Source organism: Protopterus annectens, chromosome 8.part0, assembly GCF_019279795.1.
Source record: "Protopterus annectens isolate FY-2018-M chromosome 8.part0, PAN1.0, whole genome shotgun sequence".
Classification (NCBI taxonomy): Eukaryota; Metazoa; Chordata; order Ceratodontiformes; family Protopteridae; genus Protopterus; species Protopterus annectens.
This window is the reverse complement of record NC_056741.1, coordinates 1,660,563,547-1,660,580,862: the sequence shown is the minus strand read 5'-3', so window position 1 is coordinate 1,660,580,862 and position 17,316 is coordinate 1,660,563,547. Positions and strand designations below refer to the sequence as shown.

Below are 17,316 nucleotides of genomic sequence, written 5' to 3'. Positions count from 1 at the left end.
GAAAAGAACTTAAAAGTTTGCTGCCTGCCTTTTAGCCATTGATAATGGAGAGGAGTGTGGAGAAATGTGGTGTTTATTTAAAAACAATTGTTTGCTGTACTAAATTTGTGTAGTGTTTATTCCTGTTCCTTATTAATGTAATATATTCCTCTCTATAATTACTTCCCAAAACTCATAGATTTTATGTTTCCTCTTCTCAAAATATCAAACTTGACCAGGTTTCCAACAACAAGCTACTTGGTATAACAATTGATAATAAGCTCAAGTTTGATATTCATAAAAGTAATGCTATAAATAAAACTCACCAAAGGCTTAAAGATCTATATGTAAGCAACCCACTTCACACTGTCCAAAGTCATAAACGTGTTGCACATGCTTATCTCCTATAAACACTTCCATATATGCTACTCCTATGTACACTAACCTATATAGCAGCCTCTTAGAAAAACTTGGATGATGCTGCAATACAGTTGCCAAACGCACTGCTAATTTGCCTAATGGATCCCATTACTGTCTTGTACTCTCAAAAATCAACTGGGTGGAATTTCTAAACGATCTTAAAATTCCTTCAGCTAAAAACTGCTCATTCCATGCTTCACCACCTAGATGAATGCCCTAACCTACAGACCCCCCTTCAGTGGTATAACCCTAGAAGATATCTTCACTCTAAAGATAAATACCCGAGTGAACAATCTTAATCCCAGTACTCATCAGGGGGATCCACTTTTCTCCAATTGTACCTCCAAGACATGGAGTACTACATCCAACCCACTTAGGGAAATATACATTAAGCTTAGCTTTAAGAGAAAGTTCCATACTTATCTACTAAATACTAGATTATGTCAATGTAGTTTTCCAATTGTCTGGCTACTATTTTATCTAGAGTTTCTGCTTACTTACTCCCCACTATCACTTGTGATGATTCTACTCTAATTACACCTTCCCCTCTTATCTAACTTTTAGGTTCTCTTCCTCTGCAAATGCTTGTAGCCCCACCTACCTTCCTAATGATCAAAGCAGTACTACTTTGGAACGTGTTATATTGTTACTACCTTGGAACCTGTTATATTGTTACTACATTGGTGCTATGACATTTCTGCTACTTTGGAACCTGTTATATTGCTACTACTTTGGAACCTGTGACATTGGTACTACTTTGGAACCTATTACATCGTTACTACTTTGGAATCTATGACATTGTCACTACGTTGGAAACTACTTTTTATATTTATTGCTTAATTTGTATTGTAATATTTTGAACTCATTGTAAGATGTGTTTTTTGTATGCATGTCTGCATGTGGCTATAAAATGTTTTACTTGACACATTTTTTGCCCAAGTATCATGCTATCTCAACTATGATATACTTACAAAGGTTTTATGTTTCTTATGGAACTTTTTTTCAAGACCCTCAGCTGAAAAGGGGTCTTGTGTCTCAGTCAGACAATTCCAGTAAACAAATGCATACATTTTTATTTATTTATTTACGTAACGTTTGTTTACCGGGGAAGTCTGACTGGGCAAAATTGTTCATTTTCAGTGGAGGCCCAGGGAGAAAAGCTCCACATAATAACAACAATAATAGTCAGTATTTTAAACAATAGAGAAACAATCAGAAAAATGATAGTAATAATTCACATAGCAACATATTACAGTTCAAGTTGGTAATAAGGCTAACAGGATCACTTAGTAACACATATTTTGACAGTTACACTTAGTATCCTAAATACATACATACATGCATAGTCTTGCACAGGTACGACTTCTCTGCCCTATGTGATGTGGCCATCTATCCATATATGTCTTTCAGAGTCCAGCAATTGCATGCTGTAATTATTTGGCCACTAGGTAATTTACTTTAGAAGCAATCCTATCTCCCTTCTGTTTTTATTCATTTGAATTTGTCTGCATGGTCCATGAGCTAGTCTAAACACCTTTGCTAGTAACAATTTGAGGCACTGGAAATCACAAATGACATAAACACTACATGAATAATAATATAAACAATAATTACATAGAAGCAATCAGGAAAGTGGTCTTTATAGAATGTAGATGCTGTTATATTCATACATATGCAAATAGATATGACTGTTAACACAGTGTCATCATTTCTGGTATTTGATATCTGACATCTGGTGAACAAGTAACTAAAATGTCTTAGTACAGGGTACTTTTAGTACTAACTGCAACCCCCTATATATATATATATATATATATATTATATATATATATATATATATGTATATCCACACACACACACACACACACACACACACACACACACACACACACATATATATGGGTCCACTTTGTAAATTCGAAATACTGAAATCTCGAATTTTAGTATTTCAAACTTACAAAGCCGCATACTCACATTTACGAAACCGGCAGAAGCGCAAAATTCAAAATACCGAAGCACGGATATTTTGAATTTCTGCTAATGGTGGTACGGTATGTGGATGTTTGGGTTTAATATTGGTAAGTTTGTGTGTGTAAGTATTAGATTAGGGGTTATAAGGTTAGGGGTTTAGTGTGTGTAAGTGTGTGTTGTGACTGTTATCTGTGTGTGTTTGAGGGACTGTAATATGTGTGTGTGTGTGTGTGTGAGTTTTGTTTGTGTTTCTGTTTGTGCAATCTTGGAGTTAGAATATATAGGGGTGTGGGGGGCACAGCTTATATATAGTTTAGATCAATTTATTTGATTGTGGGGGGAGTTTTGTGTATGTTTATGTATGCACTGTATGTGTAGTGTAATTATGCGATTTTGAATTTCATGGTTGTGCGTTTTCTAATTTGTGAGTTGTGGTTGGGTTTTCGGCTTTCTGGTTTCAAAATACTGAAATTTGAGATTTCAGTATTTTGAAATTACAAAGTGGACCCATATATATATATATATATATATATATATATATATATATATATATATATATATTATAAATACATGGTCATGACTGATAACATAGCTAAACTGTTTCAGGTAACTGGCATAAATTGTTATGTCTGTTAAGAGAGACATGGCTTAGCTTCCGCATAAAGAAAACAGATAATTAGTTGTCGATATATTTGGAGAGGTATTTTTTATGTTTTTATTGGATTTTCAATTTGTAAAATAATCACAATATTTACAATCAGAGATTTGATAAATGAAAAATGAAAAAAAACCAACTAAACCTCAAACACAAAAGAAAAAAACAACTATTTACAGGAGTGTCCATTAACCACCAAGTCATTCAAGTTATTATACTTTACATTAAATCTAAAATGCAGTTATTTTTGCTTGTCAGGCAGATCTCTAAGTTTTGTCCATGCATTGTAGCAAGAGGTAATCCTGGTTGTTTTTGACTTAATTGTAATGATTTCCAGGTGACATACGTCAGTTGCAATATTTATAAATTCTTTGAAGGAGGATACATATTTGTTCTTCCAGTTCTGAGTTATAACCGTTCTCGCTATAGATAGTATAGACCACAAAATGCAATATTTCATTTTTTAATACATAAAGGATTAGTGATTTAGATAAAAGAAATTTATATCCAAAAAAGCCTGTAAAAAGAGTTTAATGTTATTCCAATAAGGTGTTAAGACCATACAGTCAAAAAAATGTGGTGCTAATCAGCTTGTAAGTTCTGGCTTACATCTCCAATAAACTTGTTTCTGTTTGAACATTAATATACGTTTATGTGGTGTGAAGAAAAATCTATGCAAATATGTTTATTTTTTTATCTTCGTCACTTGGAGGTCTATTATTAATTTTGGTAAAATAGTTCCAATAATCGTCATTGCAAATTTTTGTTTCTCTCCTCACAACTCTATATAATTTAGACAAGAGACCCTCTCACAATATGTTTTGTTGCATTAAGAATATTAGATATTCAGTTAATGTTGGGATATGGCCTCTTACCCTTGGTTGCATTAACTTAACTTCCTCTTCTACATGTTGTCTGCGGGATTGTACATCTAGCCACATGTCTTTATCTAAATTATATTTGTTCCAAATATAATCAACAGAATGTAGCTTTTCTTCTTTCATTAATTGAAACCAATATAGCAGATTTTTCTCTTTACATGTGATCATAGTTCCTAACTTGGAGGTGGAGATGTTATTTTGGGTATAGGCCATAGGAAATATAAGGAAGATCCATGCTTTATATGCTAGATTTCTATATGTACAATTTTTAAAAGTGTTTAATTTAGTAGAAATTATATAGGAGCCACATGTTTGGTGACTTTTTCCTGTAAGGTAATTCTTTAATAACCAGTGTAGACTGTTAATTAGTATGAGCTAATTATTAGAATATATAGTATGTTTCGGATTTATTCAAAGGTTTCCTAAAAACTCTTTCCACCTAGCTGTGTAAATGTTATTATTCCAAAGAAATATTGCTTTTATAATTGATGATAATAAATATAATTCTAGATCTGGTAGCCCCATCCCTCCTGCTGCCCAGTCTTTCATATGATGGTTTAAAGTAATTCTTGGTTTATTGTGATATCAGAGAAATTTCAAAATTAAAGTGTTAAATTCTTTAGTACAAACTTTTTGTCAGGAGTAATGGTAGTGATTGTGTAATATATAAAATTTTCGGTAAGATAATCATTTTGATTATAGATAACTTCTCTTCCATTGTGAAGAACATTTTATTCTATTTCTGTGTTAGATTCTTAATATTGTTTATACTGTTAGTAAAATTATGATTTATTATATCGTTAATGTTATCTATTATAATTATTCCTAAGTAATTCATTTTCTTTTCTTTGACAATATATTTAATGAATTTATAGACATTGCCCGTTCGATCCTCAGTTAGAGCGTCTTCTGTATGGCGACATGCATGAACGGGCATTCCTTCGTTGAAGGTTGTGCGTTAGGCCCGGCAAGCCAGGACGTAAAACTCTACTGCCAATCATTAGCGGACCGGAGTTCCGCTGTGGCGACCCCTAACCGGGAAAAGCCGAAAGACACAAACAAACACAGTTTTGATTCTATTCTTATTTTTATTTATTGGTGGGATTTTTGTTTTGTTATCATTAAAGGTTAACCAGATTTTCTTTGAAATATATCCATTGCTAAGAAAATTACAGAGAGAGAATTATCATTGTCATTTAATGTCAGTAGGATGTCATCAGCAAACAGTTGAATTTTAAATTCTCATTTATGTTAATACCTTTTATATCTGTGTTTGATCTGAGAAAATTAGCAAATGGTTCCATAATTAGGGTAAAAAGCAGAGGTAAAAGAAGACATCCTTGTTTGGTTCTTTACAAAATTTGTATATAATTTAAAGTAAAAGTACCCATTTTAACAAATGCAAAACAGTCATTATAAAGAAGATTAATAAGATGTGTTAGTTACTTGGGAAATTATATTCTTCTAAAGCCAGCAAGAGATAGTTCCAGTTTACTGAGTCAAAAACACTATTAATATCAAGAATGTTAAGTTCTCTTTTGTTTTATTTGCACAGTCAGTTATTGTGATTATTCTTTTAATATTATTATAAGTGTTTCTGTTTAAGTTAAAGGCAGTTTGGGCTTCATCAATCATGAAGGTTAGAATATATTTTAATCTATTAGCATGAATTGCCATGAACAATTTATAATCTACATTTAAAAGTGAAATTGGCCTGTATAAAGAGCATTCAGTAGGATCTTTAACAGTTTTTAAAACTGAAGAGATAAAAGTATATTTCCAGGAAGGAGGAACTTTAACTAGGTCCTTGACTATAGAAAAAAGCTTGTATAATATGTCTAGGGATTTTTTGGGTAACAGCTTATAAAGTTCAGATATTACCTGGTGCTTTATTAGGTTTCAGTTTAGAAATCTGAGTTTGAAATTCAGACATCGAGATCTGCTGTTAGTCAATTTAATTTGGTCATCAGCTAGTTTAGTGTTTACGTTTTTTGATAAATATTTGAATTATTTCTTCTGGATCTATTAATATATTATTTTAATTTATTTTATTATAATAATCTCTGAGTTCCTTTAGAATATCTTTTATTTCTGTTACTTTTCTTTGCTTCCTATGTGAGTAGACTTCTTTTAGGTGATTGGACTTGAGTAATTTTGTTTTTGTGGCTAAATTGTGCATAGATTTTGGGTTAATAGAGAAGTTAATTATCTTAAACTTCTCAATGTTGATTTTAGTTTTATGGTTTAAGATTTTCAAGTATTTGTTATTTTATTAATATCTTCTGTATTATTATTTTTGACTGAGTTTCTAATTTTAACTTATCAAGGTTTTCTTGTATTTCATGTAATTCTTTGTCCCATTTTTTATTTGACAACCAATTAGTGACTCTACCAAAAATATATGCTTTTAGTGCATCCCATAAATACATTTCTGAAGTATCTTCTATATTATTAATTTCTATAAAGAAATTTCTTTAATAAAAAAGTCATTAAATTCTTTTAAACAAGTTATGTATGCTGGTAATCTTCTGATTTTAACATTATTATTAGATTTCAAAAATAGCTCAAAGGTAATTGCATTATGATCTGAAAGTGGACAGATTACTTTCTTAACTTTGTCTAATGTCAGTCAGGTCATTAGAAACATAAACTCTGTCAGTTTTGGATTGTGTTCCGTGTCTATGGGAATAGTGGGTAAAAAATAATGAATTCTGTTCTGAAAATTCATTTATGTATCTGAGATGAAACAATTCAGTAAATTTCAACAATGCCTCTGCAAATGCCTGTATTCTCCTTTTACCTATTGTGTTAATATCACTTGGTGACAATATATACAATTAAAATCTCCTGCTAGAATGATATTGCCTTTCATGTTTTGAATTACCTGCTCTAGATGTTGGCCAACTGTTGTAATTCATATTCCAGGAATCCAGTACAAGTTAATAAGAGTTAATATCCTCTTATTATGCTTTATAGTTACAGTACAAAACATACCTTTATCAACTTGATATGTTTCTATAACCGTAGGCATAGGCAGTAAATTTCTGCATAATATAGGCCCCCCCCCACTTTTTTGATTATATTGTGAAGTGGAAAATATAGTATAGCTTTTAATATTCAGCCTGTCTATATGTCTTGTGTTAATAAGTGTGTTTCCTGTAAAAAAAAATAACTTGAGAATTAAACAACTTCAAATATCTGTTTAAGCTACCCCTCTTGCATCTGTTATTTAATCCACTGACATTTATGGAAATACAGTTAATAAATGCTATTTGTCCTACTGATCACAAGTATACATTTACTTCTCATAGATAATGACACTCTGTTAGTAAAGAACTGCTTAGCAATCATCATGTGAACATTAACATTTCAAGGATCCTACTTATGCTAATATCATTCTGTCATATTCGTAAAATAACTATGTATTCAACTCTGAGTATAGACAATATTGGAAATTTTATGGATGTTTTTTAGATGACATATGTCTCTTTTGGGTCAGCAGAGAATGTATGTTCAAACATTTTTTTTATTATTTAGGTGAGACCACAGATTTTTTAAAGTTTATTTATGAATTCAACAGCGGGGAAATGAATTATTTGGATGTCAATATACAAAAAAGTAACAGAGATTTTAAATCTAAAATATTCAGAAAAGAGACTTTTTCTAGATGTGCTGTCGCTTTTGTTACTCAAATAAAGACTCTGTTTAGTGAACAGTTGGTGTCCGGTGCCTATATTCAGGTTATTATTTACTTATAAATGTATTCAAAAGTATTTAACAGCATATGTAACATTCTAATTGTTTCCTCTTCTTCAATGCCAGTTCATATGTCTGACTACAGTTGCAGTGAAATTTGAGCTAATGCATACTTAAAAGGTTCTGCCTTTTATTCAAATTAACCTTCTAAAGCTGCCTGTCAATCAGAGTCTCTGAACATGAACAGCTCTGTTCTCTTGTTTACGCATAGGTTCATAGGTGTGTACTAGGCTAATGGCCCTGGAGCCTTTACAAGCCTAGCCCATAGGATTACCCTGGCATCGTGCCACCTGACCTTAGTTTCCAATGCCTCTGTCGAGCAGAGCCACTGGAGTGATCCCTGGGGTGAATTTTCTATTTTCCATCCACTCATCAAGATTTCTGTTGAAGAGGGCCAGTGAGGTGCTCTGTTTGACATGTATGGGAAGTCTATTTCATAGCATGGGTAGTCTCTTGGTTATGAACCTGTCCCTCCAGCACATTCTGTTGATTGTGGTAATGGGGTTGAGGTCTCTGGAGCATGTGGTGTGGAGGGATTAGGATTTCTTTAGATGTAGCATTTCTAACAGAGCTGGGTCAGACATGGCTTTGTAAGTCAAGCAGAGATCACCTTTATGTAGGCGATATGAGACAGATATTAGTTGGAGTTTTTTGAGTCTGTCCATATGATGAGCCTAATGAGGAAAGAGTAGAGGGAGACAATGACCTCTTTCTTCCTTCCTGGATGCAAAACTCTTAGTAATGAGATGTGCCACATAGAAGGACTTTCTGACCACAGTGGCAGTGTGGTGGTCAAAAGAGAGGTTGCTGTCAACCTGTGTTCCCAGATCTCTTATAACTCCTTCTGTGTTCAGTGGACTACTATTGATGTGGTAGTTCATGGGAACTGGATTTTTCCCAAAGAGGATGATGATACATTTTTAGGCACTGAGTTTAAGGCCATGGTTCTGACACCAGTCATTGGTCTCAGTGAGGCCTTTCTCTAGGATGTCAACAACACTTGGAGAGTTAATAATGGCTCCCAACTTACAATCATCTGTGAACTTTGTCAGCCAGAGTCCCTTTGTGTTGGACTGGACTTCTGAGAAGTAGATACCATTCAGAATAGGACCCAGGACCGATCCCTGTGGGACTACACTCATGACTGGTCCGCAGTCTGACTTGGAGTCAGCTACTTTCATACTGTGGATTCTATCTGTGATGCAATTTGCAACCCACCTAGTGATATAGGGGTTGATGCCTAGCTTAGTGAGTTTTTCTATGATTCCTGAGTGGGGAATAGTATCAAAGGCCTTGGCCAGATCAAAGTAAGCTGTATAAACCACCTTGCCTTCATCCATAGCCCTAGTGACTGACTCAAAGAAGTCAACCAAGTTGAGCAGGCATGATCTACCCTTCACAAAACAAACTGTGTGGGATCCAGAGTTTGGAGATTCCCTATATCCTTGTTTATTAGGTCCATGATGAAGTGTTCCATAGCTTTGCATATCAGACTTGTCAGGCTAATGGGGCGATAGTTCCCAGGGTCTTTAGTCGCTCCTCCTTTGTGGATAGGGATGACTATAGCAGTGTGTCATTCGGTAGGGCCAAAGCCTGAGGTGAGGCTGTGATTGAACAGGGTACACAGGTGGTGGTGCCAGTTCACTCTGTAGTTCATGTAGAACACAGCCAGGGATATTGTCAGGTCCCATAGAAGCCATATTATTGGCCTAGGACAGTGCTGTTTTAACCTGTGCAGCAGTAATTCTGGTCCTTGGGGGGGGGGGGAGTGGTAAAGTTGGCACTGAATCTGTCGGCCAGTATATTGGCAATATCTGTTGGCTCTTTTGTGGTAGTTACTGTATATATGAAGCCCCTCACTCCATAGCTTGAGCTTTTTTTTTTACTTCATTTAGAACACATGAAGCTTTCTCTGGTAAACAGCTAGAGTTCAGTTGGAATTTCTGTCTAAAGACAACCACAAGGCCTTCTATATTTAAAGAACCTTCATTTCAGTAGTTCAGAGCAAATCTGGATATTGCCGTGGAGGTTCTTTATATAACTATAGAAGGCCTTGGCAGGAATTTCATTTCTTTTAGTATACCATTTAAGGAGCAGTTTTAATTTAGCACTGTTAATATATATTCCTTTTTATAACAAGAAAGTATGAGATGTCACACATAGTGTGTGTTTCCGTTTAGTAGGTAACTGCAGTTTATATGAATTAAACAACTTTAACTTTGTTATACTGCAGCTATTTTCTACTTCGCATATAAAGTATGCAAGTAAGCAATTCTGTATGCAGCCTTTCATGCAACCCTTCAGATCATATACTAGCTTAAATATTGTATGCTTCACTTAAGGGAAGCTAATAATATTTTGTCGTGAGCTATTAAATATGATTCTTAATTATCTATAAATTAGACAAACATAAGACAGAAAAAGGAATTCAATTACATTAGTAGACTGCTTATTGATTTTCTCATTCCTATTGATGTTATAGTTGAGCATATTGTCATTTCATGTTTTGCTGGTAAAGATATGTAAAGAAGTAAAAGTAAGCTTGTTTACATAAAAAAAGAAAGAAATCATTGACATCTTTTTATTTCCTTTGTGAATAAAGAAAAGGAAAGTTCTTTCCTCTGTTTGTTCAAAAATGTTATTTTGTACATATCACAATGCAAGGTCAAGATCTTTGAAGATTTGAATCCCATTCGAAAGGAAAATCTTCAGCCTGACCGGAAACAGTAAATGTACTTTTATCTGCTTTTTCTTATGTTCTTTTATAAGGGAAGGAATTGTTTCCTTTTAGACATCACTGTTGCTGAATAGTCATTATTGAAATGAATAATATTTCCTTCTGCTTTAAGTGGTGACTTAGCTCAGGCAGTATTGTGTTCCATTTCTTTATTCTGAGATGAAATAAATTTAACCACAATGGACCTCGGGGAAGTCCTAGGCTTTGATACAGGATTAACCAGAGATCTGTGTGTTCTCTCTATACCAAAAGAAAGAGCGTCAGGAAAATATAAAGTTTTAGGGAGCCATATAGACAAGAAATTAACCATATTGTTACCTTCTGACCCTTTTGGTAGACCAAAAATACAGATGATGTTCCTACGGGATCTGTTCTCAAGGTCATCTATTTTGGATAGTAAAGAGTTGTTCTGTCTTAACAGGAATTCAGTATTGTTCTCCCCTTCACTTAGTCTTCCTTACATATCAGTCAAGGAGTCTTCAGTGCTGGAAATCTGCAGCTGTAACTGCAGAGCTTCATAATCTATTGCATTTGTTTGGAACAGTTTTCTTAACGTCATCTGTTTTGGTACCCAAACTATCCATTTTTAAATTCAATTCTTGAATATTAGTCAGTAATGACTGAAGCTCTTTTTGAGCATGGTGTTGCAGGATACAGTGAAGAAATTTTCTCTTGCAGATTTTGACAGGAAAATAGTTGAATTTTAAGATATTTTTGATATAATCCTTTAGGACGCCAACATTTATCGTAATTCACTTAACTGAATTGTTTAGGATTATTTAGAAATAAAATTTCTTGTCAGAAATAAATGTAGTAGTAGAGCAGAAGAAAAGTGCTGCTGTCCTGGTCTCATCCTGGCCGTGCCTCTTGGAGAGTTGTTATTGAATGATTGCTTCATAGATACATATTAGTAACTCATCACAGCAGAGTAATAATGATGTCTTGGATATCACATTGACTCCATGATGCTGTAGAAAACCACAAATGTCCAACAAAGTGAGTACCATGGGGTGCCCTGACTTTCCCAAAAGGTTCTTGTAAATGAATTATTTACAAGAAGTACAATAACACTATCTAATATAGTGACAGACTTGTACGTCTATGACTGAGAAGAAGCATGATACAATACAATGTAATATGGCTACAATAATGCTTACATAGAATACTTGCACCAGGAAAATAATGCATTCCATTGGCTTCAAAAATATAGAGAGCACAGGAGAAACTACAAAATTAATTATCATGTACTGAGAAAACAGGCACACTTACAGACATCTGTCTGGTTCTAAGTTTTTGTCCTGAAGAGGTAAAGATTTGATATACAATTTATTTGGAAGCTGATTGCAATTTACTCGGATTAGATTTGAAAAGACTTCCTCACTCTCAGTCAGCTGAATGGAGACCTTAACAGATTATGATTTATTGGCTTCAAAAACACGTGTAACTTACCATCTTTGTAACACATTTGCTTTATGGGGATAATAGTTGTTATTTAGAAGCTTAAATTTTAGTGTGTTTAGAAGAAATAACGCCCTTGCAGGTAAAATAAATCAGTTTGTGTTGGAGCTAGAGTGGCAGTGATGCTCTTGAGTATTTATTATTGTAATAAATCTTATGAATTTGTTTTCTGTTATTTGTAATAAGGCTGTAATTTGGGCAAAGAGAAGAGTTACAGAAGGTTGGCAGGGCACACTCTAAGCCAGGTAGGAGAATATGATTGCATTTATTTACCTATTGAATTTGTTACTGGGATAGTCTGCGTGGTAAACAGATGCCCCTATTCAGCAGAGGCCTGTAGAGAAAATCTCCACAGTAGTAACAAGCTAGACATATAAGTACAGGTATTTAAAACAATATGTTACAAAATCATATAAACATATAAAGAATTTAGTAAAGTATATGTGGGAGCTAAAAATTATTTACAATACTGACGTGTATATATATATAACATGCAGTATGTTTTACAAGACATATTAGGAGTTGTGGCTATTGGAGCTGACAAGGAGAGTTAGGTGGAAGCTGATGGGGGCAGGGAGGAGGACAGTGTATGGAAAAGACATGGATGAGTTTGACTAAAAAGTTGGAGTTGTAGCACGTTATAGGCCGACTTAGGGTGAGGACTTAGCCAGTGCAGCATGAACATAGCCTTGTGTCAGACAGATATTGATTTAGTTGATTTTTTTGAACAATTTAGTGTTTTCAGTTTGTCTAAGAGCTCAGAGTATAGAGTTTCAAATTTTTGCAGTATAAGAGGAGCACAGTCTGTTTCCAGTGCAGTTCTTGGACTTGCCTACATTCAGTAACAGCTTGTCAATAGACTATAGTGGCCTGGGGAGGCTGTAGTTCTGGATCATAAAATATCTGTCTCACACACACACACACACACACACACACACACACACACATACACACACACACACACACACACACACACACACACACACACACACACACACACACACACACACACACACACACACATACACACACACATACACAAAAAATAGCTTGTTATGGTGGCTGTACTCTTCATCAGTGACATGTCTTGTAGCTGCTTGAACCAATTTTTAACCTTCCTGCAGGGATGATGATATCTTGCAGTAAGCCTTATGACAGGTGAACCCTCTCACTTCAGGAAATGTACAGACTTACCAGCCCTGCTTATGAATAGGTTGAAGTCTCTATACTTTCTTCAGGGGTAAGATTCTAGAGATGGGCATCATATACCTGGAGTGGAGATTCTAAGTTTGGGGAGGGGGAACCCTAAATGGGGCTGAGGGGATGCAACATCATACATACAACCACAAACAGTAACACACCCACTCAAGCCCTACCCAGCCACTGATTGAGTAATAGCCTGCTTGCATCCAGGAAATACCAACCAAACTATACTGGGAAGCACCTGGTCATGAGCACAATCACCCCAACCCAGCTCCTGGTATAGACAATCTGACACATGCCTAACACTCCCCACAATTCTCCACCCTCTCCTCCAACACATGCGATATTAATTGAGTAGGGGGCCACATGGGTTGTAGTCAGGAGGGATCCTTCTATGCCATGCAGATGGGGCTAGACAGCTTTAGTTTTATGTTAGACAGCTATAAATCCCCCTACCCCCAAAAAAATATTGATGGCCATTAATCCCCAGTCCTCCCTAGCTGCTAATGTCATACGATAGCAGTAACTTGGTCTTCATACTGAGTCTCTTGATAAGTTAGTCAAATGGTTGATGCATAGAAATCTTAAGAAAAGAATAATATCTAAGCTGTGAAAACAATTTGAATTCATTTCTTGTCACAAATGTGAAGAAAAAGATGTCCCAACCAACTACAGACCCTTTATATGCTGTGCCCACTCGCAGACATACTTAAGAAAGTGGTGCTCATTAAGCTATTAGAACATATCATGTGACATATCCTTTTTATTGACACACATAATTGTCATGCAAGATATAGAGTTGAGACTGTGTACTTTAGTGTTACTGAGTGTGTATACAGCTGGATTATGGACAGTTGTACTAACTTTATTCCTGGACCACAGTCCATATTGGCCCCTTGGTAGCCTCTGATCACTACTAGTTTCAAAGTTTCTTCCATGGAAAATGCAAATTGTAAAACGGAGTAAATCCAGTTCCATTTTTAAAAGTGGCTGCCAGGGCATACTTGAATCTCTGCTGTTTCCTATGTATGTATATTGACTCTGACAGTACTGAAAGACGGTGTTGTGGTTCATAGGTTCATAGGTAAGTACCAGGCTATCTGCCCAGGGGAATTTATAAGCCTAGCCACAGAGTTATGGCTTTCACCTCCCCATTGGATTAGTAACCTGGGCCTCTGTCTAACAGGGCTCCTGAAGTGATCCCAGGGTAGAACGATTACCCATCCACTCATCAAGATTTCTCTTGAAGAGGGTCAGAGAGGAGCTCTGTCGAATATGGATTGGGATTCTATTCCATAGTGAGGGGAGTTGCTGGGAAAGGAATCTATCCCACCAGTATGTCCTGTTTATTGTTGTTCATAGGTTCAAGTCACTAGAATGAGTGGTTCTGAGGGATCTCATTTTTTTGAGGTGAAGCATGTCCATTAGTTCAGGGTTTGACATGGCCCTATAGGTCAGGCATAGGTCACCTCTGACAGTAAGTGACTGAGAAGAGCTGGAGCTTTTTTAGTCGTGCTTCATAGGGTAATTGTTTAAGGCCCTTAATCCTCTTAGTGAGGTACTTCTGTGGTCTTTCTAGTTGTTGCAGGTGTCTAGTGAGGTACATCCCAAATGGGGCATTGTACTCTATTATGGGCCTAATGAGTGAGGAGTAAAGGGGCACAATCACCTCCTTGGATCTGGATGAGAAACCCTTTGTGATCAGGTGTGCCACATAGAAGGATTTCCTGACCGTTTTGGCTATGTGGTTCTCAAAGGAGAGCATGTTATCTACTTGGGTACCCAGGTCCCTAATTACTTCTTCTGCACTTAGTGGATTCCCATCTATGTGGTAGGTTGTAGGTACTTTGTTTTTCCCAAATGGGATTACTATGCATTTTTTCGCATTTAGCTTGAGGCTGTGACTTTGAAACCAGGTGTTTGTCTCTGAGAGACCCTTTTGCAGGATGTCTGTGTCAGCCGGAGAGCCAATTATTGCACCCAATTTGCAGTCATCTGTGAACTTGGTTAGCCACAGTCCCTCCGCATTTGCCTGTACTTCGGAGAAATATATACCGAACAGGAGGTGTCCCAGGACTGACCCCTGTGGGACTCCGCTTGTGACTGGTTTAGAGTCAGACATGGCGCCTGCCACTCTTACCGTGTGGGTTCTGTCTGAGAGCCAATTGGCAACCCATCTTGTGACATGGGGGTTGATATTTAAGCTGGTGAGTTTGTCTATGATTCCTGAGTGTGGGATGGTGTTGAATGCCTTAGCAAGGTCCATATATGCTGTGTGGACCACCTTCCCTTATCTATGGCCTTGGTGACTGTTTCAAAGAAGTTGACCAAGTTCAGGAGGCAAGATCTGCCTTTAACAAAGCCAAACTGGGTGGGGTCCAGTCTCTGGAGGTTCCCAATGTCCCTCTTAACGAGCTCCATGACAATGTGTTGGCGATAGTTCCCAGGGTCAGTTGTGGCACCACCTTTGTGGAGTGGTACGACTGTTGCTGTACACCATTCTTTGGGTACATAACCTGCAGAGAGGCTGAGTTTGAATAGTGTTTTGAGATGGGAGGGGGTTAGTTCATTTTGAAGCTCGTGTAAGACACAACCTGGGATACCATCTGGTCCCACTGATGCTGTGTTTTTGGCCTTTGCAAGGGCTATCTTTACTTGTGTGTCTGAGATATCTGGAGCACCACATTCTACTGGGATGGGTGCTAGCCCCTTTGGTGGAGGGGGGGGGAGGTGAAGTTTGCACTGAACTTGTCAGCCAGAATGTTGGCACTGTTGGTTGGTTCAGTGTATTTATGGCCATTATGCACTAGCTGGGAGCATACCTGAGAGTTTGCCCCTAGACTCTTGACATAGTTAAAGAAGGCCTTGTGGTTATCCTTAGAGTCATTGGCTATTTTTCTTTCAAAGTTGGCCTTGGATGATTTAATGAGGGAGTGCAGTTTTTTACTGATGTTAATCAGAGATGCCTTCTTATTTTGGGATTTTGTTCTATCTTGCAGGAGTTTCCTCCTTCTGTTGTAAAGTTTATTTATGGCCAGGGTCCACCAGACTGGCTTCCTCTTTTTTGAGGAGTTGGTCTTGGTTTTACTTGGGATGGCTCGGTCCATGCATTCTTGAAGGTGATCATAGAATGCGCTTGTAAAGGATTCTGCCGATGGGTCATCATTTTCCATTTGACTGGGAGCTTTGAAACTTCCCACCTCAGTCTTGAGTAGTGTGAAGTTGGCTTTAGAGAAGTTTTTTACCTTAAATAAAAAGTTACCAACACGTAGTGGAAAAAATGTACTAGTAAAACCAAAAGTCCACCACACAAGCGCAAATAAATCCCAGTCCAGTAGTTTATAAATAGGTTTCCTCGTTTAATGCACAAACCAGTACATAGCACAAACCATGAAGAAAACAGTATAATGCCAATAATCCAACGTTTTCGTCTTCAACTTTATCAAAATACATTAAAAGTAAAGTGCATAATGCTTTTATAGTGTCCTCCCTATTTTTTAAAACCAAAACATCCAATCACATAAAACCAGTTAGTTAATTCATGTATTACAAGTTGTCACTCAACAATATATCTCTTAAATAACTCCATAAATAACAAATATAATTTCCTAAAACAAATAAATTTGTATTTATTGAAACCTTGTGTAATACAAAATAAAATATTGTGTTAAAACCATATAAATATTATTTAAAAACATCTGATTACCTATAAACCTTAATTTAATTAAAAAACTGACTTTGACAAAAGGTTTTAACCCCATCTTGTGGTGAAATAAAGTATGACATCAAATAACAATGTAAAACACCTCCGCTAGCTTTACCATAAAGGAACACAACAGAAGGCTGGGACACACAAGTGTGGGAGGTGTGGACAATGTGCCTTCATATTAGGGGAAAAGATGCTTTGGTTGAAGAAATTAGGTTTAAAACTCAAAAGTAAAGGTTATCACACGTGTCAAACCGCTGGCGTGGTTTATTTAGTGTTTTGTCTAACCTGTGACAAATACTATCTAGGTAAAACTGAACGCAAGTTAAAACAACGCATTTATGAACATATAAGAGACATAAACAAATGAAATGACAACAATGCCTTATACAGGCATTCCAAGTTATGTGGAAATGCCAACATCAAGTTCTGGGTTCTTGAAGAAGTGAAAAGAGGTGACAGAGGAGGTGATTGGGAATCTTTGTTAGAATACAGAGAATTGATTTGGCAACTCAGGCTTGATGCCTGTGGTCCCAGTGGGATGAGTGAC

The 17,316-nt window shown here is 36.2% G+C and overlaps 1 protein-coding gene across 1 annotated transcript in view; it reads left to right on the top strand.

Moving 5' to 3' along the window:
- The window catches only part of ESAM (endothelial cell adhesion molecule), an 863,910-nt gene that overhangs the window by 496,209 nt on the left and 350,385 nt on the right, over positions 1 to 17,316 (top strand). The window lies entirely within an intron of this gene.